At 33.2% G+C, this 20,974-nt stretch overlaps 1 long non-coding RNA gene across 3 annotated transcripts in view; it reads right to left on the bottom strand.

Moving 5' to 3' along the window:
• LOC132362142 (uncharacterized) overlaps window positions 1–20,974 on the bottom strand; it is a 70,128-nt gene that overhangs the window by 25,187 nt on the left and 23,967 nt on the right. For all 3 annotated transcript variants that reach the window (XR_009502233.1, XR_009502235.1, XR_009502234.1), the window contains exon 2: window positions 1,592–1,662. This is a non-coding gene — a long non-coding RNA (uncharacterized LOC132362142). The remainder of the gene's footprint in view (window positions 1–1,591; window positions 1,663–20,974) is intronic.

Genomic DNA, 20,974 nt, shown 5'->3' with positions numbered 1-20,974 from the left:
ACTTTAGATACTTAATGGTAAGATACTTAATATTGAGAGATTTACCATCACTTAATGATGAGATACTTAATGGTGAGAAACTGGATGGTAATTCCCTAACGTTTTCAACAAATGGTTCTGGAACAATATGTTCCATTGCCAACTCATAGTGTTACATCTGGATCAATGAAACTGACAAAGTACGACAGTCCATAAGAGGCTTGAACACAAGACCTCCTGGGTCTTCTAGAAAAGAACTTATTGGCCTATGGGACATCTTTTCCTGGTTTGGTAACGACTGAGGCTCTTGGCTATGTTCACTTCTCTAGGCAGCCTGTCATCCTGTTTGGAATAATTTCTACTATAATCTTGGTTTGCTGTTGCCTCAGACAGATTAACCAGTTATTCTCACAGCCTCTTAATGTTGCAGTCATTTGAGTACATGATGGGTAGCCTACATTACTCACTCAGGTCCTAAAGGATCAAGAGTTAGAGTTCCTCAACTCTTCAATTCTGGTTCTAGCCCCAAATCCTAGCTCTTTCAGATGTGACCATAGGCAATTATAAGATTTTGCCTGATGGTCTTCACAAGGCCAAGGGAGGAAGATAATTTGCCCTTCCCACACCAGTACATTGCAGTTTCTAGGAGGAGTTGCAGTCAAGAACTCACATCCTTCAGGCCAGCCATGCTCATACACATATCAGCATTCCTAGAGTAAGAATCCCATTCAGAGAACACTTTATACAGTGTCTTGTCTAAGGCACTTTCTCCACTCTGACTCAGTAATTTGTCAATAATGACATTACAAGAAAAAAAAAAAAAAAACCCTCAGAACAATAGTAGTCAGGAACATAGACAAAAATTAAAAGAAAAAAAAATTCTAACAAGGTATTAAAAAATGGAATGCAACAATCCATATACATGTGTAGATAGATAGAGAGAGGGAGCGTATATGTATATAGGTTAGTACATATACATATATTCCTATGCCCTGTTGGCTGAGAAAACCTAGAAGCAGTGACACCCCAGGATCAATGAGCACACTTAGCAGAAGATACCAGTTTCTAGTACCATTCGCCAATAGAAGAAATCAGTCAGTGTCCTTGGAGAAATGGCTGACTCTAGGACTGGGGCAGAAAATAAATGAGTTTGGAGCATCTTTCATTGCCAAAGTAAGGAAGTACTTATAAGCGAAAAAGAAACAATGATGGCAGTATGTCAAAGGGACAGAGAAGCCAACCAAAAGAGTTCCAAATAATTAAAACCAGAAATTTTGAGCCACAAAATAAAATAGTATTGCATTATAAACTTTAATATAAAATATATATACCCAGGTGTCCTAAGTGTTATAAATAAATGATTCAATAAATAAATAAATGGGGTACAATAAAAAATTTTCCATATAGAAAATTGCCAAATAATTTGTGTAAATTCTTCACTCTCAAGGAGGTGAAGCATAACTCCTTAAGTGTAGACTGTGAAAATGACTTTATTCCAAAGAGTAGAGTATGAAAAGTATGGAGGGGGGCAAAAAGATTAATTTAACAGTGGAGAAACCTGACAAACTCCACGTTAACATCAGTGGTAATAAGCCATGTTTATGATACATACCTTTGATATAATGTGATAAACAATGATGATTTACTTCTGTGGTTTTCCTCTGTAAGACCCACAACTGCAGTCTATAATGAGAAAAACATCAACAAGTCCAAATTGAGGACCACTCCACAAAATACCTGACCAGCTTTCTTGAAAACTGTTAAGGTCAAGGAAAACAGTGAAAGTCTTTGTCACCATTATAACCGAGAGGATCCTAGGGAGACAGGACTACAAATTCAATATGGTATCTTGGATGGGCTCTTGGAATTGAAAAAGGTAATTAAGTAAAAACTAAGTCAATCTGAATAAATACTGAATTTTAGTTAATAATATATCAATATTAGTTAATTAATGGTAACACATGGACTATTCTAATGTAAGACATTAATAGGAGAATCTGGGTGTGGAGTATATGGAAACTCTTTGTACTATTCCACATTGCCTTTTTGTAATTCTAAATCTATTCTAAATCTATTCCTTCTTCCTGGAAATATGTACAATGCAAGCTATGCTAAGGCTATCCCTGTGGGTTTTCATTATCACTATCAGGGATACAAAATCTAGGTTAACAGATGGTACACCGGGGTGGAGGTAGGAAGAAACTGTGATTGATTGAAAGGAAGTTTACAGATGGATAAGGAAACCAGAAAAGGAAATTATCACTCCATATCTAACTTAGCTTCCCAAAGCAAGATAATGATTTTCTTGGCCATTTCTGTTTGATGTAGTGCTGACTTATGTTCAAAGTTGGAAGAAGCCCAAGATGTCTTTTCCACTGAAAAGGAGAATGTAACTGAAGCCAAATCCTAAGATTTACCCCAAAACAACTTGAATCGTTTGAAGGAAAGACATCAGCCAGTATTTCTTGTTGAATATCCTGATTAACAGCAGTTGAATTGATCACATCTGTAGCATTTCCTTGGTTGTGTTATCATATAGTTTCTTTTATAACCTTAAAAGAAATACTACCTTAGGACTAGACTGTATGCTTTATGCCTGGCAGAGAGCAGCTGGTGCACCATGTGGCCGTGAACCAGGATGACATTTTTTTTAGACAACTGCATGGGTACAAAGCAAAGGGATTTTTACTGCCTGCTCCTCTATCAGATTCTGCTTTGCTCTTAGACCACGTATGAGTATGGAGGGATCATTATAAAAGTGGCTATTGAAACAGCATTAACGTCCGAAATGATGAATGTTGGTGATGTAACAGTTAAAGATCAGTGATAATTTGTTTCTGAAACTTCAGAAAAGATATTTATGCAAAGTCATTTTTGCATATTGATTGAAATGCACCTTGAAACACATCTCTGAATATGATCAGCTAACAATTGCCCAGATGACATATTTGTTGAGGGTGCATATCATTTACTTGAATTTCACCATTACCACAAGTACTCAGCACTTTGATGACTCAGCTATCACTTGCCCCAATGTAGTAAGATGTTCTTAGGGCTTTGGAAACTGGATTTGGTATGGACTGGACATGGAAAGGATTTTTCTGGAGGCTCACCTTGGGTGTGATAAGACTTGTTAACTTAGATAGGAACACAAGAGGGAGCTATTTTCAAGGAAACTGGCCATGTTCAAACAGTGCACCTTAAGAGGAAGAAAAAGTCTGATCAAATTAAAAGACAGTTACCAGGTGAACTGGTGTCTCAGGCTATATGACCAGCTTAAAATTGGCAAGTCATCACTGATAAATGTGGGTAAACATTCAACCATTATCATCATGACCACATGTTGAACTGCTAAATTAGGGCAATGGGAATTTGTGCCTCAGAGTCTCGAAAGTTAAGTTATGCTGTTGCTTTGCATGCTACACTGTTGCCTGTCATGAATTCTTTCTTAGTTCTTAAAACTAAGCCACCTTAAAACAGGGTGATGCCTGTTTTGTGCTGTGAGATGGACTGTAAATCTGAACCCAAACCACTGCAGCAGGTTGAACAGGGTGGAGACTATTGCTCCATTAATGGAAATATATCCATGGTCTGTGGATCCAGTAAGATCATCAAATATGATCACTTAGACCTTAATTCATATTGAAGTCTTCCTTTTTTATTTAAGCAAAACCTTTTGAGAACAGTAATATGTATGCTAAAATGTGTATAAATCATAAACGTATACATGAATTACATGAATGAATTTCATGAATTAAACTTTCTGTGCAACCAGCATCCAAATCAAGAAATGTCATCTTGGGCTTCCCTGGTGGAGCAGTGGTTGAGAGTCTGCCTGCCAATGCAGGGGACACGGGTTCAAGCCCTGGTCTGGAAGGATCCCACATGCCGCGGAGCAACTGGGCCCGTGAGCCACAACTACTGAGCCTGCGCGTCTGGAGCCTGTGCTCCGCAACAGGAGAGGCTGCGACAGTGAGAGGCCCGCGCACCGTGATGAAGAGTGGCCCCCGCTTGCCGCAACTAGAGAAAGCCCTCGCACAGAAACGAAGACCCAACACAGCCAAAAATAAATAAATAAATAAATAAATTTATTAAAAAAGAATCTAGAAAATTACTGACCATTGTGTGTGATTTTTGTAACTTGTAAAGACAAAATAGACAGTTTTAATGGACCCGTAAAACATTTAAAATGATTATATTGAAACACAATACTTATAAAATTCTATCCAACCAATGTGGAGGTTTTTTCATGCTGTATTTTCTGGCCAGTGTTTAATTAAATTCAAGTTCATTATACTTATATTTCTATCACAGGACTGTAAGTTCCCAGAGCCGATCTGTCTGTCATAAGCTTTTGGTCATTCCAAGATTAGTCTGAATTTATGATCCTAGTAATGATCATTTAATAGTAGGGACAAACAACTATAGGTAATTGTAGTGACACAAAGGAATAGATGTGTTTTAACACAGCTGCATAAATTGCAAACTATAGAAAATTCATAATTTTACAAAGTTTCAACTCAGAGTCATTTTTAAAAATGTTAAATATCTAATCTAGAAAATAATCGGGGAATAATGTTAATGACTGAAATGTTATGACCTTTATTTATGTCATATCCCTGAAATATTTTTAAACATGATTTTCTTCTGTAGATGGATGCACGAACACTGTCATTGAAAATATTGAATGAAACTGACAAGTATACAGGAGGGAGCATATTATAAAAATACAACAAAACTACTTTACTGAATAATACTGAGTTGAAACATTGAAACGATTATTGTCTCTGAGAGCTAAAATCCAGATGATTTGCAGTATCCTATAAATGTATGATGTTGTTGGTTCTATTTATATAATGTACCATTTGACTTACTCTCTTTATGATATTTATATCTCCTTATGGCCAGACTTTTATAAAGCAATTTTTATCAAAGCTGTGAAGAGGTCTTTAACTTTTTCTTTTCAATCATAAACTTTTAAAAGGTGGCAGCACATACAGCGTTGAGTTTTATAAAAGAATCCACAGAGAAAACTGTAATTTTCTCCTATTCGATATATTGTGATAAATTCCAAGGAAAGATATATTCATTCATATTTTTAAAAACTGGCTTATTTTCATTTTTAAGCATTTTTAATGTTACATATACACATTGATTTTAGAAATAAAACAATGACCAAAATGGTTTTCCATACTAAGTAGATGTTATTTTACATATAGCTTTCTGTTCTTACTGAGATCTCCTGAAATTCAACACTGATAAAGTAAATTACAATCAAAGAAAAAAATATGTAATTAGCACTGTGCAATTTTTCTAACCTCTCATTTGTTTATATACAGCATAACCCTTTTCTTTTTCTTTTGGACACAAAGGGAGAAAATTCTTCCTTCAACTCCTTTCACCAACATTTCAGGTATAGTCAAAACTTTCATAAAGAGAAGCGTTTTTTCTAACAACTCTTTTTATAAAAGAATAATAACAAGAGACAAGTTTGGCTAGGTACCTATGATAATTTAAATAACCCTTTCTCATCTTGGGTACTTTATTACAATGAATGCCTGCAACTGTGAATCAATTTCCCAATTGGAAGGAAAAATTTAAAAAAAAACCTAACTGAAAAGGACATTAACAACAAAACCAAACAAAACTAAAACAATCTGGGAAAACATGGTGAAGGCTTTCTTCTAATCCATGCTCAGTCAAGAGCATACATCACACTTCTTAGGGAAAAAGGAGGATCCAAGTTATACTATACAATTTTTCTGACTATTCCCACCCTAAAAGGAAAGACAATGGTTATTTCATCCTACAAACAAATTAGGGTTATATAAAGAAATTCAAAATACCAAAACTCTATGTTTGAATATCATCGTTTAAGAGAAGATATGCTGTCGGTTTCAAAATGACAGCTTCATTTTCTTTCACTCAAATAAATGTGAGTCCATATATAGCTCTGTCTTCAGGCATCTTGAAGCTAAACATTTACGCAGTTTTTCTTAAGTTATGGAGAGAGATAATTAAAACCTTTGGAGAATTTAATAAAATATTTTGGAAGGATACAGCTACCAAGATGTTTTTCTAAGCTATAATTTCTGATGCAGCAGTTATGAAGGTCTCTTTTTATAAATCTGAGAGGGTGTTTGTTTTCTTGCTTTTATTTTTTTAAAATAATAAGTGATTAATTATTTAACGTCATTTGGTATTTAAGAAAAATGCTACCCTGTAGGCAAAAATAACAACAGGACTTATATCTAAAAGACCAAGAAAACATAGCCAAATTCTTCCTTCCCAAACAATAACAACAGCAAAATCCCAAGGTTCACCCTAATGGTCCAGCTTTACCATAACTATTCGTGATGCATTTCCTCTACTGAAATGAATATTTCCATCTATTTATTACAGATACTAAATGTTTAAGAAGCTGGGGTCTTTATTCTAGGATTAAGCTATATGATCATAATTTTTTAAAATATATATTTAAAAAGAAATTGACATGCAGTTATTTAAAATTTAAAAACAATAAAACTACAGTATCAGATAGAACATAGCGCCACATCCCCCAAAATATTTTAAATATTCTCATTTTAACATAAGTTCAGTTTATATTATTTTATATAATGCTTTTAAAATATTTTTAGGAAGTAGCACAATTCACTAGAGAAATCAGGTAATGCAACATAATCATCTCAGTGGAAAGTGTAGTTATTTGTATATAAGTTTCCAAATATTTCTTTCCTGGTTGCACCATGTTCCAGTTTTAGTCACAGTTCATTGAAACTGTAGTGAATGCTGCATTTGTTACAAATGAAACAAAACCAACAAATTTTGGATAATTAAAAACAGTGTCAAAGTTTTATTACAAACATGTTGCCGAAAAGATAACTCTAGAAGTCAATTACAAGATTCTTTTTTCATAAGGATGTTTACAAAAGAGAAACTTTAGATAATGACTGTTAGATTAAAAACAAGGGGCAAATATGTTTGAATAAAATAATAATACATATGGTTGACAGTTACTTGGGTTTGTTGGGTACTAGATTCCCAGAAGTCTTCTTCATACCATTAAATTTATCACAAAATTGCTTAGACATTTTATCAGGAATGCAAAATTCTCCCCCAAAGGAAGTTGTGAATACTGTGAAACATACTATTTCTCTGATCTGATTTGGAAAAAATTTTGTTTGTTTCCAACCTGTAAAGAGAGATTTATAAAATGGCAGGAATCATTAAAGAACTATAGACATCTAAAAGATACATGCAACCCTATGTTCATAGCAGCCCTATTCACAATAGCCAAGACGTGGAAACAATCTAAATGTCCATAGGCAGATGAATGGATAAAGAAGATATGGTACATATATACAATGGAATACTACTCAGCCATAAAAAAGAATGAAATAATGCCATTTGCAGCAACATAGATGCAACTGGAGATTATCATACTAAGTGAAGTAAGTCAGAAAGAGGAAAACAAATACCATATGATTTCACTTATATGTGGAATCTAAAATATGACACAAACGAACCTATCTGTGAAACAGAAACAGAATCACAGACATAGACAACAGACTGGTGGTTGCCAAGGGAGAGGAGAGTGGGGGAGGGATAGAGTGGGAGGCTGGGGTTAGCATATGTAAGCTTTTATATATAGAATGCATAAACAACAAGGTGCTACTGTATAGCACAGAGAACTATATTCAATATCCTGTGATAAGCCATAATGGAAAAGAACATTAAAAAAAAAGAATATATATATATATATATATATATATATGTATAACTGAATCACTTAGCAGGACAGCAGTAATTAACACAACATTGTAAATCAAGTATCCTTCAAAAAATCAAAAAAAAAAAAGAACTATAGACATCTAAACTCAGATTAAAATTCCTTCTATGTGAACACAGCCCTACTGCTGCATGAGGGACCCTGGAATAGAATGAATTCTGGTACTTACTCCAGTTGCTGCAAATACAAAATCTTCTACAGTAGGAAAAGTGTATTTCAGTGTTACAACTCTGTTCAAATGTCTCTGATAAACCATGAATAAGAAATTATCTTCGCATTTTTAATAATTATACCCCTAGGTATACTGTAATCAAATTGTATAAGCAGCTTTTGATGATTTGGGAATATGATATATACGCCCATCTTTAAAAATTCCAATTTCAAGTTTAAAAGAATAAGGCTCACACTTGAAAGGGCTACAATAAATGTTTCTATTTATGTATTTTTTGTGTGCCAAAATATTAATATTTTGATTTAGATATATTTTGTTGGCCTTCCAATCCAGAGTTATAGTATCCCACTTATTACATTTTGAGGTCAGTTTCCTTTTCTAACGTGGCACAAGAAAATTGGGAAAGGGGAACAATATTTTCCATACCATTATGATGATTACTGAGATTTCATCGTTGACATGTGAGTGATATGTTGAAAGACAAGTGGGTTCAACCTCGTCAATGCTGGATTTTTTTTTTCCCTTGGCCATGACAGATAGTTCAGCCTATCAAGACATTCAAACTCTCAAACTGGTTGCAAACTTCTACCCTTGATTTTCCATCAAACCCTCCCTATCTTCAACTAACTTCAATATTTCTCTCTTGAATTATTCCAGCTCTATCTCCTTCAAACCCTTGAACCTCTTTCCCTTGATTAGCCTAAACACGCATGGTTCCTCTTCAGGATATCACTGAAATACAAACACCTCATATTCCCCATTCCAACTCTGCCCTGGGCGATGGTCCATATCTCACAACTCAGAGGCTCCACTAGAATTTTGAGATGGGAAATGAATAATGCATCTCTCACTCTTCAACATTTACCAGAGCAAGAACAAAACATATTAATATTTTAAAGATTCACCTAAACAAAAATTTTGTTTAGCACATATATGCTTTCACTCTATTTTTGAAACACTGGTGACAATCCTAGTTTCTAGTAAATCACAGATTAGAATATGGATTTCTGTACATATGCAAATAGAAGCTTGTCATACTAACATAAAAGAGCGATCACATTCCTTTGAAATTTCTCTATCTATACACATTGTACACATGTACTTGTAAGCTGGGCACAAAAAGAATAGGAGTAGCTGCAATCATATATTTGTTTTATTATTTTCACCCTCAACACTGACCTAATGTATTTTTAATTTTTTTCCTTATGTACACAGAACTCTAATCTGAAGATGATCTTTTGAATGATAGAATTTGGATTATGGTATAAAATAATAGTGTTATTAAAGTTGACAGTGTTTTATGACTTCCCTTAACTCATCATTTTCTGAGCATCCTTAATAAAACAAAAACAAAAACTGGTATATTTATGCCACTGAATTACATAATGCAGGTCATTTCTAATGTTATTTAATAGTGACATTTCTAAAACAAAACAAAGCAAAACCACTTAATTTTATTTTCCAATTTGTACCATTTGAAGTTCTATTTTAAGCTATTAGAATAAATCATAGCTAGAATACACACAACTCTATTTTTATTAGTTCAACCATCTTTCTAACAATCTTTCCAACATTGTAGACTCCACACCTGTATTTCCATGATGATACTGGAAAATACAGATTTCCCACAGACCTCAAAACCTTAATGTTTTTCCCTCCCAAACCTTTTCCTCTTCCACTGTTTCTTTTCTATGTAAATCATATCCACCCTACTCAGTAGAGTTATAAACCTACCTTGCCTGTATTAGCAAACCAATTTCCTTTGTAAACCATTCAATTTAATTGGATCCCCACTCTGTAGCCAGAGAGATCTTTCTAAAATAAAAACCTGATATTATTACTTCTCTGGTTATCTCTTTATACTTTGCAAAGTCTAGCCCAAGGCTTGTAAGAATTGCTTGTAATAATTATGGTAGAGTCTATGATACTGTATTAAATAGACCCCCAAAACAAAAAAACAAACAGTAGTTGAAAAGATAGAAGTATATATCACTAGGTTCTGGTCTAGTCCTTTTTAAGGGAACTTGGTCCCTTTCATTATTCTGTCCAAATATTTCTCAAAGTTTTCCGTTATCTGTATGATTCAAGCAAGTTTCAGAGAGATGTTCCTATTCCAGACTGTGAAAAGTGAAGAAAAGGAATTCTAGGGCCAACAAGTTTGGGTTTAAGGACAATCTGAAATTGTCCATCTCTCCTTTCACATTCCATTGACCCAAACTTAGTCTGCAACTGATAGTAAATGAAATGAAAACAATGAAATAGAGTGTGTAAATGGAAAGTCTAGCTAACAGCTGGGAAATTCTCTATAAGGAAGAAGCAGAAAATGGATATTCGAGGATTGTTAGCAGTCTTTACCACACCATCAAATTCAGCTCATCCCTGTTTCTCTCATATTCTGTGTTTCAGCCATTGTGATTCATATGAATTTGCCCTAATTATCTTCACCTTTTTCATTCCTCATGTTGGTCCTCAGAACAATCCTGTTTCCAACTATCAGTTTCTGTTACTTGTAACCAGGGAACACTTTCTAAACCATAGTGTCTCAGAAGGAAAAGCTATGGTCTTTTTTGATTTATGATTTGCTTATATTTGTTTATTTATTCAAAAGCCCTTTCTTTTTAAATATTTTCCCTTTCAATAATTGAAGTATTTTTAGTTATTGATAATTTTACAAATTATTATCAGAATTAATACATGTGAATGACTTTTATTTTTTCTCAAAGCTAATGAGAATTTTGGTCTATGTTATTTAGTCTCCTATAAGGGCTGGAACATTTTACTTATATCCCTAGATAACCTCTGTTCCAGTTATTCTGGTATTTTTTTCTGGAATGAGCAATTCTAAGATTGGATCTCCATTTTCTGTCTTTCGTAAGTATGTCAGCACTTATCCTATTATCTCTATCCTTTCCATTTGATATTGTCAGAATTTTCCTTTCAATTTTATCTTTCATTATCCAGTTTATGAAGTTTCTAGTAAGATTTAAAGAATTTTTCTCAAAAATATGCCTTCTTATTTCTCTAATAAAATATTTCCAAAGTTCTGCTCTTATTTTGATAATTCAAAGTCACATTCTTCTCTTTTGTTCAGCAGGATTTTGTTCTATAGGCCTCAAACCACAATTTCCTCCTCTTTACTTGTATTCAATTGAGGTTTTTTTTCTGTGCCATCCCAGTCTTTGCCAATAGATAGGAATCTCTTTCTATTAAACTGCTGCTCAACTTACCTTCTTAAATATACAGGGGGATTAGCAGAATGAAGTCCATAAATTATAGTTCAATACTCAGTGTCCAGCAAACATGGACAATTATAGCTTTCCTTTGCATCTATCCCATCCCTTACAATCCAGTTGCTGGCAACAAAAAGTGGATTATCTAAAACATTAAAATCCTTAATCTTTACTTCTACACAATTCCTTTTTGCTCTCTAGACTTTAACACAATCATTTTTGAGAGGAATATTCTTTCCTGTGTTCAGCATGCCAAGGCTGGTATCTGCTCTCCACTATCTTCCAAGCTACTCCTCCAGACACAGGTATGCACATACATTCATACACATACACACACACATGAGTACACACACACACTCTCATACACAAACACATGCACTTACACATGAACTTTCCCTGAGTGTCACAATTTCTCCTAGGACATTTGAGAAAACATTCACAAATGACAACAAGTATTATTGAGTGCAAAACATGTGCTAGGTACCGTTCAAGGTGATTTGAGTAGAGCAAAGAAGATAATAGTCAAAGATCTTTTATCTAATGAATCTCACATTCTAGAGGTCAGATATAAACAATAAACAGCAAAGAAAAGTATAAAGTATGTGAGAAGATAATACACTTTACAGAAACTATAGACTAAGGCATAAGAATTCTGAGGCTTTGTAAATTTGAAGAGGCTGGTCTGTATATCTTGAGAAAGATGGAGCACAAACTGGAAGGATTAGAGAGGTGTACATGCAGATATGGGGTAGGGAACTCTCCAGATGGAGGGGAAGACCAGTGCAAAGATGCTCTGTACATGAGAAATAGCAAGTAGGTCAGTAAGGCTGAAGTGAACAGAGGCAGAGAATAGAAGAGATGATGTCAGAAAGAGAATAGGAGGTTATATTTACTAGAGCCTTCTAGGTACCATAAAGACATTGACTTGATTTTGGGTTCAGCTCTTTGTGCACTGGAGACACATGATCTGACTTATGAATTGGAGTTAACAGTTAGGTGACCTCAGAATGAAGAGAAGTATTTACTTTACTTTTATAAAGAAAAAGGAAATTTGATATGTGTATACGTTTAAGGAATTTTAAGGAAATAGTAAAGATGAGACTAATAAGAACAAAACTATTTCTTGCACCATATATTTTGTAGCTTATTTCAAATTCTGAATTGATTGTACTTTTTCATAGTTCACATAAGCCAAAAAGTTTTTTAAAAATTAGGCTTGTTTTAAAATGACTACTATTATAGGAAATTTTTCTTAGATTTATGAATTCTAAAATACAAAATATGACAGTATATAGCTTCCTTACTTTCAGGCTTGTACCAGTATAGTATTTAAATATATTGCTATTAAGTATGACAGTAACTACTTTTACTTATACTTAAGAGTAGATATCTTGTGTTCTGTGAAATAAAAATGTTTCAAATTTAAAAAAAAATACAAGGTACTGTCAAGGATTGATTTCGTTAGTAGAGAAACAACATGCAGCTCCTCCAATGTTGCATTTTCTAAAACAAAACACAGTGATGTCATTTCTATTATATTAAAATTCCGAGAAAAAAGGTTTTTATTGATAATCTATTTCATGCAAACTTTATTCAAGTTGCAAAATTATCAGATACAATAATAGATATATTATATGTAATGACTTTTAATATAATTGTCAGAAACCTCAGTATGGAAACCTAATACTATATCTAATCCCCTGTTATCCATAGCAGTGAAAAAACTACTAACCAACTAAAAATATCTTGATTTCTCTTATCTCAGAATAATCTTTTTATTCATAAACAGCATGTTATATTAAAAAAAAAAAAAAAGCAAGCAGCTTTTTAAAATAAAATCCCTGTAAAGGTGATGGAGACATTGAAATTACAATTTTTCGGAAAAGGAAAATCCTAGGAAATCAAGAAACATTATTATGCCAAATAGAATGAGAAAGCTCAAGTTCACGCCCACGGATTTTAGTGCACCTATAATGACATGACAATGAATTAAGAGAGTTGAAAAAAATACTTCAGTCAAATTTGAATGTTATTTACAGAGGTAAATTGTTTAGTTATGCATTTTTAGCTAAAAATAGATTCTATCCCTGAACTAGAGCTGGCAATACTTGAAAAATAGAGTAGAAGAGAGAAAAAAATTGTAAAGCATATAAAAATATTACAGGTAATCACTACTTTCAAAGAAGGAATGTTTCGTTAATATCAGACATCATTCTTTTTCCTTTTTCTAAAACTAGTATTTCAAGACTGTCAGTAATCTTTCAAAAGCCACTTAACAATCTGTCAAATAACAATGATAGTATACATTTTATTTGACAGACCAAAATTTATTTGTAGGTTTTTAAAAAATCCCAACTATTTACCTTTATATTCTACACACAAGTGTATGTGGATAAATATGATCTAGAAATACAGTTATTCAAAAAGTTTAAATAATTATACTGTTTATGTGTGTAGAGTTTTGGCATAAACTATGATTCAAAATATGTAAATATCTTAACAATGAAAATTTCATAAGGGATCTACCTCACTTATGCATTTTTCCTTATTACATTCTTTGAGGAAGTATTAGCTCTCTTTTTTATATTTCATCTACTTTGATTCTCCACACATTGTAGTTCTTTAACATAAATGCATACATTACAGTTGGTAAACTGTTTAAATTATTGCTTTCCCTATCATAAGGTTAATTGGTTTTTGCAAAAACTTGATTTAATTGTTTAATCAATGACATATTATTTTAAGTGTTCTCAGTGATATTAGTTGATGGTTTTAAAATTTCCAGTTTCCTCATTTACTTAATAATTTCCTGAACATAAATACTTACACAATAATTCTTAGTTAAAAATATAATTAGAAAAAGATTATTTCAAAGTACATGAGCCAAAAGCATATAGTCATCATCTGAATCATTAATCTGTGGAAAGTGGGCTGGGGTAGGAAATAGGTGAGGGAGATTGAGGTACAAACTTTCAGTTACCCAATAAATGAGTCATAGTTATGAAATGTACAGTGTGGGAAATACAGTGAAGAATAATGTAATATCTTTGTATGGTGACAGACGACAACTAGACTTATTGTGGGAATCAGAGTTTAATCAAGGTAATTCCTTTCCCCCTCAGCGTGTGTGCCTGGGAGCTTCATTAAAAGCTCTTCCCCGCTTACATTGTTGTTTTCCAGTTGGTACTGTCTGCCTCCCATTCTTTGCCTTTCCAGATGGGAGCCATAATTGTGTGTACCCAGTGCCTGCTCCATCACTACATTCTAGGTGTTTGTCCTGGAAAGGGAAGATAATTTGCGGTTTACATTTGTAGTTCTGCAGACTAAAGGAAGCCACATCTGGATCTGATGGCACGCAGAGACAGGGACTCTGAACAATAATCACTGACCAGATGGGACTTTATGTTGTCTTTCTCAGGAAGGAGTGAGAGTGTTCCATGTGCGAAAGCAGAATAAAATAATCTGGTAACTAAAATGTTCTGTCAAAGATGATAAGATGTATTCAAATTACTATCTTCTTGGACACACAACAATCTGACCTTCCAAATCTTTCTTGCAGTTAGGTCAGAGACCATATGATTAAATTCTGACTAGTGGAATATAGGCATATGTAATATAAAACACTTCTAGATTTGGCCCATTGTACAACATTACCCTTCCTTTTTGCCCTTAAGCAGGGACTTTGGATTCTGTGTGTTCCAGATCTATATCTGCACGATGGAATGGCCTGATTCCCAAGTCACCAATGAGGAAGGGCCAGCCTGCACCAGACTGTGATATGAGTAGGAAATAAAACTTTGCTGGGCTAATCCACCGATATTTTGAAGCTTATTTGTTATAATAATACAGCCTACTCTATCCTCTCTAATAAAATTATATAAAATATTGATAAAAATACTAAACAAACAAAAGGACAGCAAATCCTCATGAGAAGATGGTAATAAAAGAAAACTGCTCAAAAAGCTCCATGTAATTGTCTTCTGCTGTCATTAGAACCAAAACCAGGTTTTTTGGGGTTTTTTCTTTTCTATCTGTGTTTGTTTTGATGAGTGAGAAGAGAAGAGCAGTTTCTGGTTACATGTTAGCAATGGGAGGATATAAATATCAAATAGCCTCTAGCATTGGCAGAGGCTCAGGAGTGCATCCTGAATTGAAGGATTATTCAGTGCCCTTTTATACAAAAGAATAAATCCTTGCAAAGTACTTTCAATTCAATAACTGAAAAAATGTAGAGGGCAAATCCAACAATTGCTATTACCAACAGCCCAGCTGAGCCCTACTTTCTAATGCCACCAGAAAACAGAAAAAGAGATACCAGTAATTCTCCTGCAAAATGAAGGATGAATGGGAAGAGACACAGTGAACCACCATGAGTGGGATGTGAGATGAGAAAGACACGAAGGAAATGCAGAACACATGGCCAAAGATGATACAATAGGAAGGATATATCAAAGTAGCAATCCAAGAAAAAAAAAAAAGGAAAAAAAAAAGAAAAACAGAGTAAAATAAGACAATAGCAATAATACTGAATATACATCTTAAAGAAATAATTTTAATGAGATACACTCATTTAGATAGAAAAATTCTTATATTTAGATATCCCATATGTACATGCAGAAGAAAGTAAATGAATGGGAAAAAAAGGCCAGAAAAATGTGCGTATAAGAAAGGAGATTATTAATTTTATATCACATTAATTTAAGGAGGAAACATTTGCCCATAAAAACTTAAACTTTCAAATGTTATATAATAGAGTCTATAATGCAGATATAACTGACAAGAAATGTTACATACTAAATAACTTTAATAACAGCAAAACACATAAAGCAAATTAAAATGTGTAAGTAAAAGGCAAAAGACACACAAAAAAAGACTCAATAAATTATCTGTATCTATATCAGAACACTAAAATAAAATAATAGAAGGAGAAAAAAATGAACTAAATAATAAATGTAATGTCTCTAAGCAAATATAAACATTTTAAATTGTGCCATAATTGATATATATTTTTTTTCACTGGTATATAGAATTTTAAAAATTGTGGAATGAAGCTAAAAGAGTAATTAAAAAAAAAAGACTTACAACCCTAAAAGCATATATATAAATATAAAATAATATAGGTATATAATATATGTTACATATTCACATATATAATATATATTACACACACACACATATACAGGTATGTGTGTGTGTATACTCCATAAGACGTGATTAGGGGAAATTTCACCAATATTCTGCTGTCATGTCACATATATTTCATGCATCTGATGGAGTCACATGACACTCTAACAATAATTTTTAGCATTTTATTTGTTCACACATAATTTTGCCTCTGAAATTCTTTCAGTGACTAATTTCCTCGTGAAATACATCCTTTATACTTTCCTTTAATGAACTACTGTTAATACTAAATTCTCTGCTTTATTTTACTTGGAAATATTTTATAATATTTTATGATATTAAATATTAAATCATAAATTTTTTTCCTAGGTATGCATTTTCTCACAATTATTTTAAAATATTTTACTAGTTTCTGGTTTCCATTTTTTTCTTTTAAAACATAATCGGTTAGTCTCATGATTCCTCCTTTTTAGATGCTCATTCTCTTCTTTGTGGCTGATGTTAAAAGATATTAATTTAATGATATTAAATTTCTAGTGTTTTTCATTTACTTTATGAGTTATAGTTTTGTTTTCCACTTGGAATACATCATGAGTCCTTAACGTATGGATTCATGTCTTTGTTCAACTTTGGAAATTTATCACAATTTTTCAAATTTTGCTTCTCCTCCATTATTTCTGCAGTCTCCATCTAGTTAGGCAGATTAGGTCTTTCTATCATTTATAGCTCTTAAATCTCTTACATATTTTCTGTGTCTCTCTGCTGATCTTTAGCTAAATCAAGAGCTTGAGTTTTAGATTTCCTACTCAATGCTGATGGAAATGTTTACATAGGCTTTTGAAACAATGTCTAAGAGCTGTCCCATGCAAAAGAAAAGAAATCTCTCTTCTGCTCATGGCTGAACGCTGCTGTAGGGTCTTTATATCTCTGGCAATTTTGCTTTTACCCATGTTGAACCTCAAAGAGATCGTTCAATCAGGAGTTTCAGAGGTTTACAGTAGGACACAGTGAGCACATACAGAAAAAGCCAGTGCAAAGAAAAAATGCAGAGACAGTTCTGTATACATAATTGAAAATATAGTTACTCTAAATAAATGAAGTTTCAGAATTAGTAAGAAATTGTACCATAGAGTTTCTACAGGGAACAATTCAAAAATGAAATCATTCTGGGTTGTAGAAGGTAAAAGGGTAAAGTAAAATTAGAACAGGCAATTTCAATCCAAGTGAAATCATGTCATAAATTACTAAGAACACAATAAGTAATTTGACAATTCCAGAGTTACTTTAATAATAATTTCAAATAATGATATAATTGTCTTGAATCTTATGTGCCAAATAAAAAAGCATCTGATTTTATAGAGAAGAATTGTTGACAATTGTGAAAACAAATTTTTATATACGAAATAAATATTGACTCATTTGCCTTGATAAATTAAGCAGACAAAAGTAAGTATGGATATAAAATAGGAGTGCCATACTGTCAGTACACATTATACTTGAGATCAATCCATGAAGACAAACATATACATTTGGTGCATTTATTTCATTATTTTATATTATTTTTTTAATCACCACATTTCACATATTATATTTTCATTGATGAATACATAGGCTAATTTATAAAATAACTAATATGCTTTTCATTTTTCCAAAACAATTTTTTGCATAATTCATGATTCCCTCATATTTATAATGTGACCACTATTATATGAAAAATTCATGCATATGATTATTTTATCCTCTGATTATAATACTACTGCACAGATTGGTTTTCTACTCTTTAATTATTCTTGTATTCTTGCAACAAACCTCATTTAGTAATGATGCATTATTCTTTTTTTTTTTTTTAAACTTGAAAGAAGGCAGCACTTCATTTTTTTTTTTTTTAAAGATTGATTGATTGATTGATTGATTGATTGATTGCTATGTTGGGTCTTCGTTTCTGTGCTACGGCTTTCTCTAGTTGTGGCAAGCGGGGGCCACTCTTTATCGCGGTGCGTGGGCCTCTCACTATCGCGGCCTCTCTTGTTGTGGAGCACAGGCTCCAGACGCGCAGGCTCAGTAGTTGTGGCTCACGGGCCTAGTTGCTCCAGGGCATGTGGGATCCTCCCAGACCAGGGCGCGAACCCGTGTTCCCTGCATTAGCAGGCAGATTCCCAGCCACTGCGCCACCAGGGAAGCCCTGCATTATTCTTTTAATGCACAGTTTAATTATTTTTACACTTCTTAAAAAAGGATTTTGAAACTATTTACGTTCAAAAGAAAAATTAAAGACCCTAAGTTTGTCTTCTGATTTCTCTCTCTCCCTGTCATTTAAATTTTCCTCCATGGATATATAGTGTTTTTCAATAGGCTTTGTTGCTTTTCTTTTTTCCTTTTTGTCTTATACTCTCCAACACCATCCAAGTGTGAGGGTTCTTTAACCCCTAAATTCTTTATTTCATCCTCCTGTGGTGCTAAACTTTTTGTCTAATATAATGCTCACATTATGTGCTCTCTATAGTGACTGTCCTGAAAGTTGATATGGGCTCAAGGTGGGGATATTTGAATGGTCTGAGCTTCCTGGATTCTCCTATATCCATAGCTCTCATACCACTTTCAGTTTCCCAGTGGCCTTTTCTGAGCCTGATGCATGCCTTCTCTAAAGTTCAGACAGCAGTGGATCAGGCAACCGTGTTTTGCATCAGGCATGTCGAGGGCTTGGCAATTAGGCACGTCAAGGCCTGTCTTTGGTTTAGTTCCCTTATTCATTATTATATCAGTGTTTTTTGCAAGTGTCAGTATTTTAACTTCAGACAGAAAGATAAAATCTTCAAAATATTAGCAAAAATTGGAATAGCAACAAATATACTTAAATCTTCAATGAAAGGAGAAATCAGTCATGATCAGTAGCCACAAACTATGAAGAAATGTAGTAAAAATTGTGTTGAAGCAAAGCATGAACCCATGTTCCTACAAATTTATTTCAGTGCAGAGTTCCTGGAAATAGAATATGTTTCATGAGGGGTAGTCAAGAAATCTTCCTTCATATGGCCAGATGTGTCTCTACTGAGGGATTTTGTAAAGAGTGGCAGAACCAGATTAAAAAAAAAAGGCAAACAAATTTTTTTTTTTTGGCAAAATAGAAGACAGGATACAGAGATTATGGCCTACACTCCTGTCACTAGCCGGTTTAATTAGCTGAACAAATGTTACTGTGCAATAAGTTCATAAAAACATTCTAAAATATACATCTGCTGCAGGAAAGAAGGTTTCTTTACTCAGAACAATACCTAGAGTATATAGGCTGGTTTAGATATAGAGGTGGTGTGTTGGTGAGGAAATTTTCATCCGTGACCTAATCCCCAGAGTGATCACTGGAAAATGGTCATCATAGAACCTAAGTAAATTAATTGCACGAAAATAGTAAGTAAGAAAAATGGATAACATAGGTGAAAAAGTTCAAATAAAGATAATTATACCATGAACTATATGAAAATTGACACACAGTCTGCAAGCAATCAAAGAAATAAAATAACATTTGAGCTTATTAACCATGGGATACAAGATGATCTTAAAAATTGGCATTTCAAATTTTGAAGTGGCAAATGGAGGAAAGAAATAGAAATTACAGGAACAAAAGCTCCAATTAAAAGCAGCACGTTGTCATGGGGAAGGAGAAAAATTATGAGTAAAATGAAATTTTAGAAAGATGAACTTGATTAAGACATATTAAAGAAAAAGTCACTAAGAAGACAGAATATGAATCTCAGATATACAGGATATGAGACTTGGAGGAAGAGATTAAAATAAATGTCCGGAATACCAATAGTGTAGAACTGGTTCTTAATTGTCTTTGTTAGACCCAAGGAATGTGTGGAATATTCTATTAATGGCTGTCCTTATAATGTAAGATTTTTTAACTGATTTTCCCAAGGCATTAGGAAATATCATACATGATATCCTGTAAAATGGAGCTTTTAATACATTTGATTCAAATATTAAGTTCACTCTATCTCTCCTCTTCTGCAGGCTAAACTTACTTGTTCCTTCAATTACTTTTAATGAGACATGAATTTCAGGCTCCTTCTTCAGAACAGGTAACAGATGTTTCATGAATTTGCTCTAGGTATTATTGTTACAATTGGGTGAACAAAACAGAACATAAATATTTCAGGGCTAGTTTTATAAGGCCACAGAATAGAGAGGTTTATCCTCTCTTTAACTCTTAATATTATACAACTATCAATGTCATATCTCATACCTAAGTCATGGAAAATTTAAATCTTCCAACTCTTTTGATACCTGTGGCTGCTAAGGCATGTCTTATGAATCCTAAGCTTTTGAATTTTTTTAAAAATTAAGGAGAAAACTCTGTTTGTACTTGTTTGATTTGCCCCCCAAAATAACTACAAACTATTTTTGAGGTTTTGCTATTTTACAGTCTCCATTTATATTGTGCTTTAACATGTTTTATCACTTTTGGTTTTAGTGACTCTTCAATATTCATTTGGTTATTTGGTTAATGAGGGAATGAATGAAAAATTTTAGACTGAGCGCTCTTTACAACTCATTAGAATTAATATTCCAAATAAAAACAAAATATAAAACTAACATTCATAAAATTAATCTTATTTTTTCATATTATGAGTCATATGCTGTTTTAAAGTTGTCTTGTTTAAAGATAACTTTGTTCTCCCT

Source organism: Balaenoptera ricei, chromosome 3, assembly GCF_028023285.1.
Source record: "Balaenoptera ricei isolate mBalRic1 chromosome 3, mBalRic1.hap2, whole genome shotgun sequence".
NCBI lineage: Eukaryota > Metazoa > Chordata > Mammalia > Artiodactyla > Balaenopteridae > Balaenoptera > Balaenoptera ricei.
Note: the sequence above shows the minus strand (reverse complement) of the source record. Positions and strands in the feature narration are given on the sequence as shown.